Source organism: Haplochromis burtoni, unplaced genomic scaffold, assembly GCF_018398535.1.
Source record: "Haplochromis burtoni strain Fernald_Lab_line unplaced genomic scaffold, NCSU_Asbu1 Contig_602, whole genome shotgun sequence".
NCBI lineage: Eukaryota > Metazoa > Chordata > Actinopteri > Cichliformes > Cichlidae > Haplochromis > Haplochromis burtoni.
Genome location: NW_024582963.1, coordinates 147,039 through 165,374, shown reverse-complemented (window position 1 = coordinate 165,374; position 18,336 = coordinate 147,039). Strand labels below are relative to the sequence as shown.

Sequence of the window (18,336 nt, the reverse complement as noted above, 5' to 3'; positions counted from 1 at the left end):
GAGAAAAACCCAACAATCATATGACCCCCTATGAGCAAGCACTTTGGCGACAGTGGGAAGGAAAAACTCCCTTTTAACAGGAAGAAACCTCCGGCAGAACCAGGCTGCGACCGGTTGGGGTGAGAGAAGGAAGACAGGATAAAGACATGCTGTGGAAGAGAGACAGAGGTTAATAACAGATATGATTCAATGCAGAGAGGTCTATTAACACATAGTGAGTGAGAAAGGTGACTGGAAAGGAAAAACTCAATGCATCATGGGAATCCCCCGGCAGCCTACGTCTATTGCAGCATAACTAAGGGAGGATTCAGGGTCACCTGGTCCAGCCCTAACTATATGCTTTAGCAAAAAGGAAAGTTTGAAGCCTAATCTTAAAAGTAGAGATAGTGTCTGTCTCCGAATCCAAACTGGAAGCTGGTTCCACAGAAGAGGGGCCTGAAAACTGAAGGCTCTGCCTCCCATTCTACTTTTAAATACTCTAGGAACAACAAGTAGGCCTGCAGAGCGAGAGCGAAGTGCTCTAATAGGGTGATATGGTACTACAAGGTCATTAAGATAAGATGGGGCCTGATTATTTAAGACCTTGTATGTGAGGAGCAGGATTTTGAATTCAATTCTGGATTTAACAGGAAGCCAATGAAGGGAAGCCAAAACAGGAGAAATATGCTCTCTCTTTCTAGTCCCTGTCAGTACTCTTGCTGCAGCATTTTGGATTAGCTGAAGGCTTTTCAGTGAGTTTTTTGGACATCCTGATAATAATGAATTACAGTAGTCCAGCCTGGAAGTAATAAATGCATGAACTAGTTTTTCAGCGTCACTCTGAGACAGGATATTTCTAATTTTAGAGATGTTGCGCAAATGGAAGAAAGCAGTCTTACATATTTGTTTAATATGTGCGTTGAAGGACATGTCCTGGTCAAAAATGACTCCAAGGTTCCTCACAGCGTTACTGGAGGCCAAGGTAATGCCATCCAGAGTAAGAATCTGGTTAGATACCATATTTCTAAGATTTTCAGGGCCGAGTACAATAACCTCAGTTTTATCTGAATTAAGAAGCAGAAAGTTAGCGGCCATCCAGGTCTTTATGTCTTTAAGACATTCCTGCAGTTTAACTAATTGGTGTGTGTTATCTGGCTTCATAGATAGATAGAGCTGGGTGTCATCTGCATAGCAGTGAAAATGTATGCTATGTCTTCTAATGATGCTGCCTAAGGGAAGCATGTATAATGTAAACAGAATTGGTCCTAGCACTGAACCCTGTGGAACTCCATAATTAACCTCAGTGTGTGAAGAGGACTCTCCATTTACATGTACAAGGAGTCTATTAGATAGATATGATACAAACCACTGCAGCACAGTACCTGTAATACCTACAGCATGTCCTAATCGCTCTAATAGGATATTATGGTCAACAGTATCGAACGCTGCACTAAGGTCTAGCAGGACAAGCACAGAGAGAAAGAAAGTGTTCCTTTGAATAAAACATATCACACAAGCGTATTATATTGACACCACAATGTGTGAGGCAGAAAAACAGCAAAAAGTTTCTGTGTTGACAATATTTACTCTAATCCTTCTCTACAGACTTGGCCCTGTACAAGCTTAACTACCAGCATCTTTGCATGTGGACCTGGTTTTATACCCAGTGAAGTTGAGAACTACAGATCCAAGATGGCAGCTGTCGAGCTAGCGCTTGAAGAGAGAGTCTCCCTTCTCTATGTACTGTGGAGAGCAGAGCAGCGGCGTAAAAGACGTCCTCGCCGTACCTGGGTCCATCAGGTCCTCCAGACGCGTGAGCAGTTTGGTGAGTTTCACCATTTGCTCCAGGAGCTGCGCCTGGATGACGGCCGATTCCAGCGATATCACCGTCTTTCACTCGCCCAGTTTGAGGACCTGCTTTCCCGCGTCGGTCCCAGAATCGCCCGCCTAGACACCAATTACAGGCGCTCAATCCCACCTGCAGAGCGCCTGTCCATCTGCCTGAGGTTAGTAAAAGTGTTTAATACGGTAGTCCTTTATTGATACCTGTGCTAATATATGCTAAACCATCCATTTATACACTGCTAACATGGATGTGCTATGCTAACAGTGAATGCTGTCGGTGTTTACTGAAAGCAAACTGTGGTACAGAGACGACTCTTTATAATATTTCTAGTGATACTCAGAAGGTCTCATCAAGTCCCGATTTAATTCGATTTATGCTGTTATCAGTGTTTGCAATGATAGCATGGCTGTGGTGTCCTATCAATGTATGCGCTCGGTGTTTGCTGATATCAAACTGTAGCATTAGGACCACTGAGTTAACCTTTGTAGTGATACTCACTCCTTTTTATTTAGACCTGGTTTAATTCTGGGATAGTTGAATATTTGTATATAATCCCTGCAGCTGTCAGACTCTATAGCAGGGGTCACCAGCCTTTATTAAAACAGAGTTAGATAAAACTGTGAACAGTTTGGTTCATCTCTAGTTACATGGTTCTATCTTGATAAGCTATGTCTTATCACAGATTAATTTTTCAAAAATATTAATGATTTAAGCAAGGAAAGGGCTACATGTCAACATACAACTCTTTATTTCTATTAATGTCTCACTTCATTCCTACCTGATTGACATGTTTAGGAATTATGAGTGATTGGCTCACTGTAGTTGTGAAAGTTGCTACCAATCAAATTATGATATGTTAAAGTTAAAATAAAACACAACTGTTTTAGATATTATCTAATATACATTTTGTAATTATCCTTATAATTACAAAATGTTTTATGTAAGATTTAAGTTTTGTGATTTAAATCTGACATCACAAAAGTATTTTGGAATTTGAATAATGTATTTTGTAACTGCAGTACACATAATACTGATTTTGAACAATTTTGTCCAGGTTCCTTGTCACCGCGGACTCCTTCAGCACCAAGCGTTCAGTTACAGAGTCGGTGTGTCAGATCACCCCCCAGGCAGCGACGGCCATCTGGGACTGTCTAGTGGACGACTTCATGGCTGTGCCTTCACCTGGAGACTGGCGGTCCATCACAGAGGGATTCCAGGAGCGCTGGAACTTTCCTCTGTGCTGTGCAGCTCTGGATGGGAAGCACGTCCAGACAAAGGCACCCCATATATCATATAGGAGACACACACATTGATATACACTAAATATTTATTTCATTTCTTTTTTGTGGTGCCCAAATTTATGCACCTGCTTGATTTTGTTTAAACAATTATTGCACACTTTCTGTAAATCCAGTAAACTTCTTTTCACTTCTCAAATATCACTGTGTGTCTCCTGTATGATATTTAACTGACATTTTTTATTGTAACAACCAACGATTTATACAGGAAAATAATGTCTATTAACAAGGTTGCCCAAACTTTTGCATCCCACTGTATCAGTATATTTTGTCATTAGTATAATATGAAATAAATTCTACATGTGTCAAGTCGTGTGCCAACATTTGCTGTGTAGTAGAACTGAGACATTAGTCATTATAAAAATTTATTTGAAATAATATTAGAATTCTCAAACAGAAAAACATTAAACATAAATATATAAAATATAAGTATTTACAGAGAGACAGGAATAAAAAGGACCAGCTGCTCTCCAGAGCAGGAACAAGGCTGAGGAGGAAATGCTCCATTGGAGACTGGTGTGGACTCTTCAGGGACACCAGGATGGCCAGCTCCACCACCGATGGACCGTCCTGGGACCCGTCCCTCATCTGCCTCGGAGCCGTCCTCCCCTGTGGGCCTGTAAAACAGCACAAAACACAAAGAAATGAGAAGGCTGCTACTAGATTTTAATTTCAACATTGAAAAAAACAAAACAGGATATAATCAGGGGTTCTCAGAATAACTAGCCCCTGGCCACGCACTTTATACACTTTTTTTCCACACACACACACATGAACATTGGTCACAGTTCTCACAATTGATTCTCAAAGTGCAAACCTTTGTAGATTGCAAAACGTAAAAGTATTATTATGCCGCGGTTTGTCTTCATCTGCCTGCCACTTTCGTGCGCCTTTTTCCCTCGCGGTGCAGGTGTCTATTTCCGAATGAGGCTCATAGTTATGGGTGTTTTTGTGCTGTTTTTTCTATTGGACGTGATGGTTATCAAAACCAAACATGATAAATTTGGCAAGCGCAGGAGACACGACACGGAGGAGATTTGTCAATCAGGCTGCAGAATGCAATGCTGTACGGTGCAGAAAAAAGAAAAAGGAAATGAAAAAAAAAGAGGCAGTGACGGATGAACAGCGGGACCACTGTGTGCTGTTTATTAATAAACAATAAAATATATTCTTAAATGACAACATGCCTAAAAGCAGAACGGTATTTGTACATCAGTGGGAAAATAGCGGTGGCTTGCTAGCTTTTGTGCGGCTTCCCCGGGTCAGTGAAAACTTTAGAGAAAACTTAAGAGAAATGAATGAACTTACCAGGTTGCCCGATCTCTTTACATATCTTCCTCCAAGCTCGGTCCTTTATATTCCTGTCTCGGTCCAGAAAGCAGCTGGTGTCGTACGGCTCCGGGTTGTTTGCTACGGCATTGATTAGCCTTCCTTCTATTGAAGAATAAAGGGCTTTGGCTGGATCTGCCCCTTTGAACTAGGTAACAGCCACGTCACCAGGCTCCTGATTGGTTGTCGCGGCGCGATTTGACGCTGGAGTTCAGATTTTTCCAACTCGAGCGGGGGACGCGAAACGCGTGTATGCACAAAATGCAACACATAAACTCACGCGCGTGGTTTTTTTCGCGAGTCAAACGCCTGAAACGCGCTACACTCACGCGCGTTTCTGGCGTTTTGCGCGACGCAAATCTGCTTCCGAATTTTCGCGGGAGCCGCAATCGCGGGTCAGCGCGCCTTTCCATTGACTTTACATGTAAGCCTGACGCTCCGCCTGCCTCTATCGCGTTCGGTGTGAACACACCGTTAGGATCAAGCCATATTTTGCACAAACTGAACAGCTTGAACTGCAAACTTTCAGAACACTTCAAGTCGATCTCAGTCAGATTACCAGTGCTGCCCTATTTTACACTATGAGGCTTGTCGTGCTACTTCATGGAACTGAAGCAAAAAGCTGGTACAGTAATCTCTCCAGTTACCCTGTCTGTTTGACACTAACAACAACAAACACAGATAAAGCAATAAGTACAAATAGAAATTTAAACCTGTATGATCAAATCTTACTCTTGAAATTATATCATTTTCCACTTTACTTCTATAACTTCTTTCACATCTGTATACTATTAACACAGAACACAATACCTGCTTCCTGTATTTACATCATCCAATCAGCGTGCTGAACATTCTCACGTGGTTTGCAGTGACGCGTTTAGGTTCGCTTGGAGTTCATTTTGATTTTTCTCCGTGTGAAAACCGCAGGATAAAGCTATAAGTTGACAAACTCGTCGGATGAATCGGACCAGAGTAAACGAACTACATGTGTGAAAATTCCACGAAAGAGTGCCTCCGTACACAGATGCATCATCATCATCAGGAGGGGCGGGTTCCTTGGCAGCTGAGATGACGCTAACAGCAAACTCTCTAGGTGTTTCCTTCCTGCTCAAAGTTTCTTCTTCCTGAGGTTACTGTCTGATGATCGTGTCCGTGTGAAGGTAATGTTAGCAGTCTGTAATGTTTTCCTGGCTAACATTAGCTGTGTGCAGAAAGTTATTCAGGCTGATGATATTTCAACCAGGAGTTCGTAGCTGCTGACTGTAGTATAGAGACTTCTGGTAGACCTTAAATGTCATTACTTAGCTTGGCTCTTAGCTTTCCTGTCAGCTTGGCACAGTTTAGAAATGCAGTGAGACCTCATAACACGAAGCCAACATGACTTTATCAGTCCTGTATCAGTGAACTAATTAGCTTCCTCTGCTCTCACAGGGGCATGAGTCTATGCACCGCTGATACCTACAGTACAGTATCCATTAGACTGCCTTCAGACAGCGAAGCCTGTAACAAAACAGGTTATTGAGTATACTGAGACCATTTAAAGAAGATTGCATATGATCGTTTACAGCTCAATGGAAGAATTCAGATGTTGAGATGCAACATATTTAAAATAGAATTTTTACCTTTTTCTTGCTTAGCTTAGTATTTTGAAAATATTACAGCTTGTTTTCTCTTCTTTTAACAGTCTTAAAATATTCAGTTGCCCTTTTTAAACAATAGAATAGCTACACTCTTGTTTTCACCACAAATGTTTAACAGAAATGCTATTACCTGGTTTGTTTTGATATGGCTGCATATCTTAAGGGCGGTTGCACTGAGTTATGCTGAACTCTCTGGATTTACTGTGTGAGAATGCTGGGCAGTATGCACAAAAAATAATCTGTTTTTATTTCTATTTCATATATAAGGATAACAATACATTTCATTATTTCTATTTTATATCTAATATCTCTGCTTTTCTTTATCTATATGGGTAACACCCCCTCCAATCCATTATCAGAATAGTTGTCCAAGAAGCCTAAAGGACACCATCTTCTTTGGATTATACAGGGAGTGCAGAATTATTAGGCAAGTTGTATTTTTGAGGAATAATTTTATTATTGAACAACAACCATGTTCTCAATGAACCCAAAAAACTCATTAATATCAAAGCTGAATGTTTTTGGAAGTAGTTTTTAGTTTTAGCTATTTTAGGGGGATATCTGTGTGTGCAGGTGACTATTACTGTGCATAATTATTAGGCAACTTAACAAAAAACAAATATATACCCATTTCAATTATTTATTTTTACCAGTGAAACCAATATAACATCTCCACATTCACAAATATACATTTCTGACATTCAAAAACAAAACAAAAACAAATCAGCGACCAATATAGCCACCTTTCTTTGCAAGGACACTCAAAAGCCTGCCATCCATGGATTCTGTCAGTGTTTTGATCTGTTCACCATCAACATTGCGTGCAGCAGCAACCACAGCCTCCCAGACACTGTTCAGAGAGGTGTACTGTTTTCCCTCCTTGTAAATCTCACATTTGATGATGGACCACAGGTTCTCAATGGGGTTCAGATCAGGTGAACAAGGTGGCCATGTCATTAGTTTTTCTTCTTTTATACCCTTTCTTGCCAGCCACGCTGTGGAGTACTTGGACGCGTGTGATGGAGCATTGTCCTGCATGAAAATCATGTTTTTCTTGAAGGATGCAGACTTCTTCCTGTACCACTGCTTGAAGAAGGTGTCTTCCAGAAACTGGCAGTAGGACTGGGAGTTGAGCTTGACTCCATCCTCAACCCGAAAAGGCCCCACAAGCTCATCTTTGATGATACCAGCCCAAACCAGTACTCCACCTCCACCTTGCTGGCGTCTGAGTCGGACTGGAGCTCTCTGCCCTTTACCAATCCAGCCACGGGCCCATCCATCTGGCCCATCAAGACTCACTCTCATTTCATCAGTCCATAAAACCTTAGAAAAACCAGTCTTGAGATATTTCTTGGCCCAGTCTTGACGTTTCAGCTTGTGTGTCTTGTTCAGTGGTGGTCGTCTTTCAGCCTTTCTTACCTTGGCCATGTCTCTGAGTATTGCACACCTTGTGCTTTTGGGCACTCCAGTGATGTTGCAGCTCTGAAATATGGCCAAACTGGTGGCAAGTGGCATCTTGGCAGCTGCACGCTTGACTTTTCTCAGTTCATGGGCAGTTATTTTGCGCCTTGGTTTTTCCACACGCTTCTTGCGACCCTGTTGACTATTTTGAATGAAACGCTTGATTGTTCGATGATCACGCTTCAGAAGCTTTGCAATTTTGAGACTGCTGCATCCCTCTGCAAGATATCTCACTATTTTTGACTTTTCTGAGCCTGTCAAGTCCTTCTTTTGACCCATTTTGCCAAAGGAAAGGACGTTGCCTAATAATTATGCACACCTGATATAGGGTGTTGATGTCATTAGACCACACCCCTTCTCATTACAGAGATGCACATCACCTAATATGCTTAATTGGTAGTAGGCTTTCGAGCCTATACAGCTTGGAGTAAGACAACATGCATGAAGAGGATGATGTGGACAAAATACTCATTTGCCTAATAATTCTGCACTCCCTGTAGAAAGGAATCGGCATGTATCAGTGTTTCAATGCACTTAACCACCATCGACTGTATGAATGCTCACCACACATGATTCCATAGCGGAAGAAACAGCATGTTGAAGTGTGTTTTTGAAGTTTACTGATCAACATTTAGACAAGCCTGTGAAATGCTAGAAGAATAAAGTCTGATCATATGAGACCAAAACTGAACTCTTTGGATGCCACACCATGTTAGATCAAAAGGCACTCCATATCACCCAGTGAAGTCTGGAGGTGGGAACATCAAGCTGTGGGGCTGTTTTTCAGCATATGACACTGGCAAGCTTTATATAATTGAATGGAAAATGTATTGAGACATTCTTGATTTAAAAAAAAAATAAATCTGCTGCCGCCTACCAGGATGATGAAGATGAAACCAGTGTGAACATTTCACCAGGACAATGATCCCAAAAAGAAATTCAATGAAACTGTCAGTTGGTTTTGGAGACAGAAAATTAAGATGCTAGAATAAACCAGCCAATCACCTGACCTTAATCCAACTGAAAATCTATGGAAAGAACTAAAGCTCAGAGTTCATGGAAAGGCTCCACTAAACCTTCAGGATTTGAAGAACTTGTTTAAGAAAAATTAAACAAACTTTTCACATTGCGAGTCTAGCTTTTTCTTGTTGCGTTTGTATGCTTAACAAACTGATCCAAACACTTTCATCCTTGAAAGATTCTCCCTGTTAGTGTATAGTGTGGCGTTTGTACTACACATTTTTTTTTATTGCAAGAATGATACCCATCATTAATTTCAAAACTTATAGTGGTTAGATAGTAAAGTCTGTCATACACTTGTTCTTGTGGATGCACCCGTTCATTGCACCCCTCACAGAGAGTGACTGAAGCTGCAATGGCTATCGCTGCTTTGACCAAGAAGATGTGGATATGAAAACAATGATTGTACAGCACTTGTCTCAGAGTTCCTGATGACTTCAATTCACCCCCTTCAATGCAATGCCAGTCCTTCTTGCTCTGCCAGTAAACTCCAGAAATCGAGTTAGGCATCATGTGGGGCGATCGTGGCTCAAGAGTTGGGAGTTCGCCTTGTAATCGGAAGGTTGCCGGTTCGAGCCCCGGCTTGGACAGTCTCGGTCGTTGTGTCCTTGGGCAAGACACTTCACCCGTTGCCTACTGGTGGTGGTCAGAGGGCCCGGTGGCGCCAGTGTCCGGCAGCCTCGCCTCTGTCAGTGCGCCCCAGGGTGGCTGTGGCTACAATGTAGCTTGCCATCACCAGTGTGTGAATGTGTGTGTGGATGACTGGATATGTAAAGCGCTTTGGGGTCCTTAGGGACTAGTAAAGCGCTATATAAATACAGGCCATTTACCTTAAAGTCTATAGACTTCTCAATGTCTGTTATTATGTGTGACATTGCCCTAACATCAACCACAAGTCCTTTGTTTCAATCCGCAAACTTAGAATTCACCTATCTTGAATGCTAATGTGTTGTCTTCAGTGCCAGTTGTTTGTTTTGCATTGGCTTTCTTTCTTCATCTCCAGTTTGAATCTTTATGAGTGGAAGGAAAAAAAAAGTGCAGCACCATTTCTGTCCTCTGGACTTGCCAGGTTATTTATTTATTTTGGCCACAATTATATCAGGTTAACATTACTTTACATTACCTCCTTCTATTTGTCTGTCCTTCTTACTGGGACACTTTGCCATAGTCTTCTTCATTTTTGTCATCTTTTTCATTGTCTTAATCCTCATTGGCCTCTCTCTTCCTTTAGAGGCACGGGTGGGGAACTCCAAGCCTCAAGGGCCAGTGTCCTGCGGGTTTTAGATCTGCCCTTGATCCAACGCAGCTGATTTAAATGACTAAATTACTCCCTCAACATGTCTTGAAGTTCTCCAGAGGCCTGTAATGAGCTAATCATTTGTTTGACCCAGGGTGATATCTAAAACCTGCAGGAAACCAGCCCTTGAGGTCTTGAGTTCCCCAGCCCTGCTCTAGAGGTGCCCCAGGAACTTTGCCTCACATAACACACAGTTTTTGTTATCTCTGTAGATGTATAATCTGTGTTAACTGCTCCCTTCTGGACTCATAACCTGTTGGCGCAGCCATCATAATTTGATTATTTTTTAAATTTAATTTATTACACATGCACACTCATACATGTCATAGGTCAAAGTGTAAGTGTAAGAGCACATCCCCAACAATTTGTGCAAAACTTAACAAAAGCTGAGTGTCTCACCTTCAAGTCTTTGTTTATAATTAAACTATGACTTGAATATGGTTTTGGTGAACACCTCAAATAAAAACAGCTTCTATGTCTGATCATAAATCCACTGAAGTTGATCAATAAATCCTCTAAATGTTTCATTGAGGCTGCAAAAAGTTTTAAAATGTTTAAAGTATCACCACACTTTAGAAATACTCAATTAAAGTGTGACTGCATTTAGAGTATGACTTCCGTTATATGCGTACATACTCGTATAAGTTCTCAGCTGTGCTCTAATATTAATGTCACTGTAGTTTTCCGCGTGAGTCCATGGAGTTAACAACAGTTCAAAATCAGGACTTAATCTCTGATCACAAATAGTTATACAGAAGAAGTTCTCAGAGCTGCTATCAGTTTTCTGAATCCTCCTTTTTTCTGATCCTAAACACCACATTTAAAAGTTTGATTCTGTTCATCTGGACGTGGTGTTTTCATTGGGAGAAACGTTTCGTCACTTAACCAAGTGACTTCTTACGTCTCGGGTGACTGCAGGTTTCCCCAACCTTAAACAGTACATTTGCATAAACAATGAAACCAGCCCACTGAATGAATAATGGGCTGTGAGGTCAGTTTCTTGATCATTAATATGCAAACAGTCATGATCATTGATCAAAGACCATTGATAAATAGCCATGAGTACCATTCACAGAGAGTTGGGGAATGGCTGCAATCACAGCATTGTAAGATGGCAAAAGATGTACCCTTAGGCCCCCTCCTTGACATGGTCTTTCCCTTTTCATGTAAATGGCCGCCTTGTCTTGAGAAGGCCAGCTGTGGCAGAAAAGAAGCAGCTGATATGTGGACAGCACACACGATGAAAAGTAGGATTTCAATTGATGTGCACATGAATGATTTGTGTTTTCTCTGCAGGCAAAGGTAAAAAATGTGTGTGAGCTGATGTGGATGTGAATTCAGCAGCATGGATAAGTGTGAGGACATAGAGGAGGGAGTCCCTCCCTCTAAAAGAGACAGAGAGAGCCAGAACAAAGGTCAGAGGTGAGATGACCATCTCTAAATGTCCATGACTCTTCTCCATGTCACAGATCAGCACTCACATCACTGCACCATCATTATTCACAGGAACCAACCTGGACCTGAACCCAGCTGTTTTTCCTTCAAGAGTGACCAGTCGATTCCTTTTTATATTGGGTTTAAAGAAGGCTGCTGTTCTCCTGCAGAGAGGTAATGTGTGTCTTAATGCTTTTGGTGAGTTGGTGTCTGTGAATAAATCCTCCATCATGTTTAATCTCAGCTCAGCTCTTTCTTACACACATTTTTACACACATTGTCCTGCTGACAAGTTTGTTTTTATGGAGGTTTGTGGATTCTTGCAGGGATAAAATCAAGAGCAGTTTAATTCAATTTATTTATATAGCACTCTTCACAGGATAAAAACCACAAAGTGCTTCACAGTCATATAAAACAGATATACATAAAATACACCAAAAATCAAACATACAGCAAAAAATCTAATTAAAAGCCAATCTAAATAAATGAGTCTTAAACTGCTTTTTAAAAGAATAAATATAAGCAAGAGCATTAACGGTGAGCACTGAACATTTAATCTAAAACCAGAAGAAAAAAGTTTAGACTTTGTTTTGTCTAGAAACTGGTGTACTATAGTACAGTAAGTCCCTCAGTTCCAGCCTTCGTGTACATCCCCTCAGTGGCTTTAAATTTAAGCTAAGTTGATACTCATGTGTTTGTCTGCTTTAACAGAAAGAAATGGCTAATTAGAATAGTTACCTGTAAATATATCCAAAGATGAGTTACACAGGTTACCCGAGTTATCAGATAATTATATTTCTGTGAATGTGTTTCTGTGGTTGTCACTCACTCTTATTCAGTTTCCTGTTAATGAGCTAACAGAGAACAGCTTTTCTGCTGTTACTAAAGAAAATATTTCCCATCAATTTGTCAAAATGATAACTTAACTTTATGGTGACCTTTGAAGTTGCCCTATGGCATAGGCCCAATCCAGATCAGTCAAACGTGGCATGGTTTTAGCCAACCCCAACTGACCACTGTAGCAGGGTCCATGCTCACAGGCACCAGTCAGCTTCTGATTGTCAGTATCTGGGATACCAAAACCTCAAAACGGTAGTCAATAGCAGAATAATCTGTTTGAAATTAGCAGAGAAGACCTGGTAAGTTTTTCACTCATATACTCAACTATGCTGCTCAACCTATACCATGTTTGGCAGCACAGCATGACATGAACTTTGTGTTAGTGTTTTGAAAAACACGAGTCGTAAAGAATGCAAAAAGCCACTGACCTTCACTTAACTGTCTTTGCGTCAGATACTACAAGGCACTTTTAGAGCCCCAAGCATTCGCAGGAGACAGCTGTGTTGCTTTTATTTATTTATGTTTTCTTAAGGCACTGAGAACCATAAGCATCCTGGATAGCCAGCTCTATGTTTTCTCATTTATTCTTTACAATTCCTCCACAGGGTGGATCAGCAGAGCTCAGAGGTTCCCAGTGATCAGTCTGCCCAGCAGCATCAAACACAGCTGGACTCCATATTTATGGTCTGTACATGTACAACTGCTACAATACTACAATTCTTTTCTGTTCACTCATCTCCATGCTGGGTGTGTGGATTGTGTTGTAGTTTAGGAGATAGAGCCAGTTGCCTAGTTGTCTGCAGTAGTGGAGATGAGGTGAAGAAAATTGTATGAACAACCAGGCATGACCTATAGAGCAACACACACACACACACACACAGCACATTGAATGGTTTTATCATTTTTATAAGTTATAGTCTGATTACATCAAATACAGTGGCTTGCAAAAGTATTCGGCCCCCTTGAACTTTTCCACATTTTGTCACATTACAGCCACAAACATGAATCAATTTTATTGGAATTCCACGTGAAAGACCAACACAAAGTGGTGTACACGTGAGAAGTGGAACGAAAATCATACATGATTCCAAACATTTTTTACAAATAAATAACTGAAAAGTGGGGTGTGCGTAATTATTCAGCCCCCTGAGTCAATACTTTGTAGAACCACCTTTTGCTGCAATTACAGCTGCCAGTCTTTTAGGATGTTCTTCTTGGCACTCTTCCATAAAGGCCAACTTTGTGCAGTGCACGACTAATAGTTGTCCTATGGACAGATTCCCCCACCTGAGCTGTAGATCTCTGCAGCTCGTCCAGAGTCACCATGGGCCTCTTGGCTGCATTTCTGATCAGCGCTCTCCTTGTTCGGCCTGTGAGTTTAGGTGGACGGCCTTGTCTTGGTAGGTTTACAGTTGTGCCATACTCCTTCCATTTCTGAATGATCGCTTGAACAGTGCTCTGTGGGATGTTCAAGGCTTGGGAAATCTTTTTGTAGCCTAAGCCTGCTTTAAATTTCTCAATAACTTTATCCCTGACCTGTCTGGTGTGTTCTTTGGACTTCATGGTGTTGTTGCTCCCAATATTCTCTTGGACAACCTCTGAGGCCGTCACAGAGCAGCTGTATTTGTACTGATATTAGATTACACACAGTAATCACTCTATTTAGTCATTAGCACTCATCAGGCAATGTCTATGGGCAACTGACTGCACTCAGACCAAAGGGGGCTGAATAATTACGCACACCACTTGCCAGCAATTTAAGGAGAACATGCGGCTAAACATGTCACTCCTGGTCTGATTGGGGAGGGGACCAGAGAAAACTACAGAGTCCGACATTGTTTTGAAGTCAGTCACAACATTTAAGATTATATATTTATTACCTAACAATGCCGTTACAAAAACAACAAATCACCATCACCGGTATGCCTGATGGCCAATCCAGCTATGGGCGTGCCATCAGTTAACCCTTCTCGTGCCAGCTGTGGCACGCGTGCCCAGGGTTGCCGACCCCTGTTCTACACTGACTGAGACTGATGTCAAAGACAAACTTGATCTCAGAGAGTGTGTGTACAAACAACACAATGAAGTGAATGATGCTCTTTCCTTACATCCTTCACCTCTACATGCACACATCCACACCCTTTCTCCATTCCTTTCGACATTTTATGCAGCAGACTTGAAATACAGTGGCATTTTCATTTGAGTCCTGCCACATGCAGAAATACTCAGATGACAGTGGCATTGTGGCATGTATGAGGAATGGACAGGAAACTGAATATAGGAATATTGTATAAATCTTTATCGATTGGAGTCAGTTGGGGGACCTTGGTCTTTGTCTGTGTTGGTTTTCCTAGTGGTGCAGGAATTGGTGACCGTTGTGTTGCTCTGTCCTGTTTTGTCCACAGCTCTGAAATTGCTCTGTTATACAGAGCAATAATAAGAATAATAATGAATAAAATAAATAAATAAACATGTGCCTTTAATACATTTAGATGTCTTTAACAGTGCATTAAAAGCATGATTCTGAGTCGAAAAGCTGATTTTTTTTATTTTTTTTTTCATTTATTTGTTTTTTAAGAAAAAGAAAGGAAATGGGGGGGGGGGCAACTTTGTTTTATTGAGCTTTTTATTGAGCTTGTTTTGCTCAAGGCTTGAATTTAAAGGTTTTTGGTTAACCATGAATTTCAGAGCACAACGACACACACACACACACACACGAAAAACAGAGAACAATTCTTGACATATTTTAATGATAAGTGTTTTTTCTTTTTTCAGACTGAGTGGCTGTAACCTCTTGGAAAGAAGCTGTGAAGTTATGTCCTCAGTTGTCAACTTCCACTCCTCTACTCTGAAAGAGCTGGACCTGAGTAACAATGACCTACAGGATTCAGGAATGAAGCTTCTGTCTGCAGGACTGGATAGTTCTCAATGTACACTAGAAACCCTCAGGTCAGAATTCAGAATTTCTCACAGATTGTTTATAATGTTACTTGGATTTTTTTCACAGCTAACCCTTATAGAATTGTTTAGTGACCTATTGGCAGTTAAAGTTACATTTGGTGTTTTTGTCATTCTTTTCACTGCTTTTTGTTAACAGAGCAAGGAATTTTCAATATGGCATTTCTAAATATACTAGTGTTGTTTAAAAAGCACAGATTATTTATATTTGCATGTACTATTATTTCAGAAAAAAAATATTATGATCAACATTATTTCCCCCAAAAGAAATCAGTGTAGACTTGAGGAAAAATAATTGATATTCACAAATCAGGAGATGTATATACAAAGTTATCACAGCATTTCAAAGTCTCAAGAACCGAGACCACATGCTAGACCATAACAGATTTTGCTCTGTGTTAGCGTAAGGAGGGTGAAGAATTCTTCTGTGACTTTTAATCACCATCTAAACAGCCTCAGCTTTGGAGTGTTTGTCTAATTCAGCTCCAGGTGAACACACCTGGTTAAATTCTTTCCATTTCTCATTCACCTTTTGTTTATGAAGGCACCTTTCAAAACTGAACTAAACACTATATCTAATATAATATGGCCAGTAAGAGAAGAAATTGTAGAATGATAATCCAGATTTCATTATGCATATAAAAATTTTAAAAATAAATAAATACTTCTCTTCTCGCCCCTGCGGGCATTCTATCCTTCAAGCTTGGGTCCTCTTCCAGAGGCCTGCAGCTTGATGGTCCTGTGCAATATCTTTGCTAATTCTAGGACTGCACTCTTCTGGACAAAGATCTTGGATGTTGATACTTAGATCTGCTTGAGCCACTTGCCTAGCTTCGGGGGTCACTGCACTACGTGCTCGAATTACCACTGGGACCACTATTGCCTTCACCCTCCACATCTTCATGAGCTCTTCTCTGAGCCCTTAGTACATTTCAAGCTTCTTCAGGAACTCATCAGGAACTCAGTGGGGATGTGGCATACAACACTAGAGGCAAACTTCAAGCCCATAGCACAAGTGACCATCAAGTGCAGGATCTCCCAAGGAGATGCTCTCTCCCCACTGTTGTTCTGCGTAGGCCTGAACCCCTTTAGTGAGCTCATTATCAAGACTGGCTACGGATACAGACTATGGAATGGAGCAGTTGTCAGCTACCTCCTGTACATGGATGACATCAAGCTGTATACCGAGAGTGAATGAGACATCAGGTAATCAGAACTCAGGGGATCCAACTACCAGAAGGCAACATCGCAGGCAATGTGGAGAGCTACATGTACCTGTGAATCCCATAGGCAAATGGGAACTACAAAGAGGCTGCTAGGAAAGCTGCAGTGACCAAGTACCTGCAGAGGGTCAGGCAAGTCTTGAGGAGCCAGCTGAACGGTAAGAACAAGATTCAGGCTATCGTGATCAGGTATCCTGCTAGGATAATAAGCTGGCCAAAGGAGGAGATAGAAGCCACTGACATCAAGACAAGGAAGCTCCATCAACCATGCATGGAGGGTTTCACCCCAAGTCCAGCACCCTGAGGGGTGTATGCTAAGCAGAACCCGGGAGGCCGGGGACTAGTGAGTGTCAGCACCACAGTCTAGGATGAGACAGTGAACATCCATGAATACATCAGGAAGATGGCCCCAACCAACTGCATGCTCAGTGAATACCTCAGGCAGCAAAAACCCAAGAAGGAAGAGGAGCAAGAGGAGGAGCACTCATTGAAGGACAGGCACTGTATGTATCACCGGCAGATGAGGAATAGGCTGACATCCAGAAATTCTATTAGTGGCTGGATTGAAAGACAGCACGGAAGTACTAATCATGGCAGCACAAAACAAGCTCTCAGAACAATCCATAGAGGCTGGGGTCTATCCGCACCAGACAAGACCCCCAGTGCAGGCTGTTTAAAAAAGTCCCTAAGACTATCCACCGCATAACAGCTGGGTGCAAGATGCTAGCAGGCAAGGCAGACATGGAACGCTATAACCAAGTTGCCGGCATAGTATACAGAAACATCTGTGCTGAGTATGGCTTGGAAGTCGTGAGATCAAAACGGGACTTCCAGATACAGACGGAAAAAATGGTAATGTCTAACCAACCAGACATAGTAGTGGTAGACAAGCAGAGGATAGAGGATAGCTTGTGATAGTCATAGCAATACTGACAGCAACATCAGGAAGAAGGAACATAAGATGTTAGTGAAATACTAAGGGCTCGGAGAAGAGCTCGAGAAGATGTGTAGGGTGAAGGTAACAGGGGTCCCAGTTGTATTCAATGCAATTGATGAAGTGACTTGCAAGCTAGGCGGCTGGCTTCAGCAGATCCCAGGAACAACATCCGAGATCTCTGTCCAGAAAAGCACAGTTCTAGGAACAGCAAAGATGCTGTGCAGGACACTCAAGCTACCAGACTTCTGGTAGGGTACCTTAGATTGAAAGATAAAGACCCCTGCAACTCAGTATAGTACAGTATAATACTACTCCATTCAACAAGCAACCTCTAACCCTGTAAGATTGTTTTAAATAGTCTGGTCAGAAAGTTCACTGCTCTGTCTCCTAGATATCGCCATACTGATACGAGTATGTCATCTGGACTGCCTTTAATCCTCTTTCTAGCTGCCATCACTTCTACCTTACTAATCCTCTGCACTACCTGATTCTAAACTAGATCAAGATACAAATCTTTTTTTCATCCTTCCTCACACATACACGTCTTTTCCTTTGCTTTTGCTATTTTTCTTTTGCTGTACACCTTCCTATACCTTTGTCTTTCTTAATTTCTATAACTAGCCCCCTTTTCCTTTGTTAACCTCTTTCTTTCAATATTTGTGTGTATATTGTAATTCCATTATAAAGTAGAGATGGCACGATACCAATTTTTTATGTCCGATACAAGACCGATATCATAAATTTGTCTATCTGCCGATACCGATATGAATCCGATATAGTCTATTTTACAATCAATAAAACTGTTTTTTGTTTTTTTTTTATATCTTGCTGCATTTTGTATAAGTTCATACCCAGATTTAAAAAGACAAAACACTAAAGCTATTCTATTACACTCGTATGCAAAAAATACACTGCACCCAAAATATTTCGCAGTTCAGCAATACTTTTTTTTGAGGGACGGGGATAAAGGACAAAAAACAAACAAAATAAGCAGACAAAAAATACATATATTGATCACCTGGATCGCCTGTTAAGAAAGAAAAAAAGAGAAAACGAGCAGAAGGGAAAAAAAAA

At 41.2% G+C, this 18,336-nt stretch overlaps 1 long non-coding RNA gene across 3 annotated transcripts; it reads left to right on the top strand.

Annotated features, from left to right (window-relative positions):
- The first annotated feature begins 5,400 nt into the window (after positions 1–5,400).
- Positions 5,401–18,018, top strand: LOC121812463. Of its 3 annotated transcripts, none has more exons than XR_006053065.1 (6): positions 5,401–5,612; positions 11,167–11,292; positions 11,377–11,478; positions 12,750–12,828; positions 14,920–15,093; positions 15,868–18,018. It is a non-coding gene; the product is annotated as an uncharacterized LOC121812463 (long non-coding RNA). The 3 variants fall into 3 exon arrangements; XR_006053064.1 differs by having other exon boundaries at positions 15,805–18,018; XR_006053063.1 differs by lacking the exons at positions 14,920–15,093; positions 15,868–18,018 and having other exon boundaries at positions 5,403–5,612; positions 12,750–13,023.
- Positions 18,019–18,336: the final 318 nt, after the last annotated feature.